Raw genomic sequence first — 3738 nt, 5'->3', positions numbered from 1 at the left:
GGTTCTTGAGCCTCATCCTCCGGAAATTCTGTTTCTTTGTTATGGGGTGGGGCCACAACATTAGTAACAAAGAAACAATTTCCAGAGGATGAGGCCCAGAAATCAGGATTTTAAAAAGATTCCCAGGTGATTCTAATGTGCAGCCAAGATTGAGAACCACTGCCCTAAGTGTTCAAGTGAAAGGAAGAGTTGCATGTCTCTCACTTTAAATCAAAAGTTAGAAATGATTAAGCTTAATGAGGAAGGCATGTCAAAAGCTGAGACAGGTCGAAAGCTAGGTTTCTTGTGCCAAGTTGTGAATGCAAAAGAAAAGTCCTTGAAGGAAATTGAAAGTGCTACTCCTGTAAAACATGAGTGATAAGAAAATGAAACAGCCTGTTGCTGATAGGGAGAAAGTTGTAGTGGTCTGTATGTAAAAGAACAGACCAGCCACAACATTCTCTTAAGCCAAAGCCTAATCCCTGGGAAGATTCTAAACCTTTTCAATTCTCTGAAGGCAGAGAGAGGTGAGGAAGCTGCAGAAGTTTGAAGCTAGTAGATAATTGGTTTATGGTGTTTAAGGAAAGAAGGTAATCTCCAGGTGGAGCAAGTGCTGATGTATATAGAAGCTGCAGCAAGTTATCCAGAAGCTCTAGTTGCAGCCGTGGGCAAACTACGGCCCGTGGGCCAGATCTGGCCCGTTTGAAATGAATAAAACTAAAAAAAAAAGACCGTACCCTTTTATGTAATGATGTTTACTTTGAATTTATATTAGTTCACACAAACACTCCATCCATGCTTTTGTTCCGGCCCTCCGGTCCAGTTTAAGAACCCATTGTGGCACTTGAGTCAAAAAGTTTGCCCACCCCTGCTCTAGTGGGATAATTAATGAAGGTGGCTACATTGAACAATAAATTTTTTCCCCTAGCCGGGTTGGATCAGTGGTTAGAGCAGCAGCCCAGGGACCCAAGAATCCTGGGTTCAATTCCCCATCAAAGGCACGTACCTCAGCTGCAGGCTCATTCCCCAGCCCCGGTCAGGGCGTGTGTGGAAGGCAATGTGTCTCCCTCACATCGATCTTTATACCTCTCTCTCTCCTTCTCTTCCCCCCTCCCTCTCTCTCTAAACACACACACACACACACACACAGAGTAGATTTTCAATGTAGACTAAACAGCTATCCTTAGATTGAAAGAAGGTACTATCTAAGACTTTCATAGCTGGAGAGGAGAAATCAATGCCTAGCTTCAAAGGACAGGCTGACACTCTTATTAGGGGCTAAAGCAGCTAGTGACTAAGCTGAAGCCAATGCTCATTTACTATTCAGACAATCCTGGGGCCCTTAAGAATTATACAAAATGTGGATGACAGCACGCCTGTTTACAACATGGTTTACTGAATATTTTAAGCCCACTGTTGACCTGCTGCTCAGAAAAAAAAAAAAAAGATTCCTTTCAAAATTTTACTGTTCATTGACAATGCCTCTGGTCACTCAAGAGCTCTGATGAACAAGATTAATACAGTTTTCATGCCTATTAACCTAAATTCATTCTGCAGCACCTGGATTAAGTAGTAATTTTGACTTTCAAGTCTTATTATTTAAGAAATACATTGTGTAAGGCTATAGTTGACACAGTGATTCCTCTGTTGGATCTGGGCAAAGTTAATTAAAAACCTGAAAAGGATTTATCATTCTAGATGCCATTAAGAACATTCATGATTCGTGGGAAGAGCTCAAAATGTCCACATAAACAGGAATTTGGAAGAAGTTGGTTCCAACTCTCATGAATGACTCTGAGGGGTTCAAGGCCTCTATAGGGGAAGTAGCTCCAGATGAGGTGGAAATAGCAAGAGAACTAGTACTAGAAGTGGAGCCTGAAGATGTGACTAAATTACGCAATCTCATGGTAAAACTTTAATGGGTTAGGAGTTACTTCTTGTGGATGAGCTAAGAAAATAGTTTCTTGAGATGGAATCTCCTCCTGGTGAAGAGGCTGGGAAGATTGATGTAATAACAACAGGATTTAGAATATTACATAAACTTATTTGATGAAGTAGTACAGGGTGGAAGAGGATTGATTCCAATTTTGAAAGAAGTTCTGTGGGTAAAATTCTATCAAATGGCATTACATGCTACAGAGAAATTGTTCGTGAAAGGAAGAATCAGTTGATCTGGCAGACTTCATTGTTCTTATTATTCTAAGAAGTTGCCACAGAAACCCCAGCCTTCAACAACCCACCACCATGACCAGTCAGCAGCCATCAACATTGAGGCAAGATGCTATCTGCAAAAAGGTCATGACTCACTGATGGCTCAGTGATGGTTACCATTTATAAACAATAAGATATTTTTTTCCGGGGGTGGGGAGAGATAGGAGAAGTAGAGGGGGAAGGAAAGGCACTGGCACGCTCCCTAGAGGGAGAGCACCAAGATATTTTAAATTAATTATGTACAGTGTTTTTTAGACATAATGCTATTATTGTACACTTAAAAGACTACAATATAAATGTAACTATTATATTCACTGGGAAAACAAAAAAATTGTGTAACTCACTTTATTGTGATGTTCGCTTTATTGCAGTTGTCTGAACCTGAACCTACAATATCTCTGAGGTACACCTACAGAGCAGTGCCTTTTTCATCTCATGGCACACATAAACTAATTACTCAAATTCTGCAGCACACCAAAAAATGGGTATCGTTTTGATTCATTCACACTGGATGGCTATTGTATGTTGGCTGTTGTCATTTTTTAATTTGATAATCTAAGGGAAAGGAGGTCAGTGCCCCTGACTAAATAGTCAAGTATTTCATGTTTTAAAAAATTTGTGTGGCACACCGGTTGAAAATCGTTGCTATATAGACTTTGATGCACATGCATTACTTTGGTGTCAGTAAAAGTATTGAGGGTTTAGACTTTGTCTTGAGGGCAGTAGAGAGCAATTGAAGTACTGAAGCTAGGCAGTGATCAGAATTACATTTCAGAAAGATAACTAACTGGCTGTGATAGAGTAGATTGGAAAAGGACAAGACTACACTCTGTAACAGAAGGTGGCTATAGCAAGTTATGGGTAAAATGATGGTAGTCTGAATTAAGGCATTAGCAGTAAGGATAGAATCTGGTTAAAAGGTTCCTTATAATTTTCTAAGTGCCCACCCGCATTTGCGAATTGTCGTCTAAAAAGCTCCTTAGTTTTTTTCCAGGCTAGATGATGTTTGTTCCTTCAGATTTTCTTTGGGATTAATTTAGCAACTCATCCTACCACTTTCTCATGAACCTTTTCTTGTTTCTGACCAGCTTTCATCCTTCTCTCATGGAGGAATCCAGAGTTAGTTACAGTGCTCTGAGAGCATGAGATCTAGCATTTGCTAAGGAGATGTGATAGAAACTATTTAGAAAAGCAGGGGATTAGTGGGCATGTCAAATTTCACTGCCAGATATGCCCTGGCTGATGTGACTCTGTTGGTTGGGCATGGTTCCATACCCTGGAAGGTTGCCGGTTCAATTCCTGGTTAGGGCACATGCCTGGGTTGCAAGTTCGATCCCCAGCAGGGGGCATGCAAAAGGCAGCTGATCTATGTTCCGCTCTCACATTGATATTTCACTCTCACTCTCTAAGAAGAAAAAGTCAATAAAACATATTTTTAAAAAGAATAGATAATATTAAATGTTAGGATATATAATATTAAATGTTAGTAGCTTGGAGCTATTAACCTAATTATATATAACTAGAGACCCGGTGCACAAAAATTTGTGC

This window comes from Myotis davidii, unplaced genomic scaffold (genome assembly GCF_000327345.1).
Source record: "Myotis davidii unplaced genomic scaffold, ASM32734v1 scaffold1534, whole genome shotgun sequence".
Lineage (NCBI taxonomy): Eukaryota > Metazoa > Chordata > Mammalia > Chiroptera > Vespertilionidae > Myotis > Myotis davidii.
Note: the sequence above shows the minus strand (reverse complement) of the source record.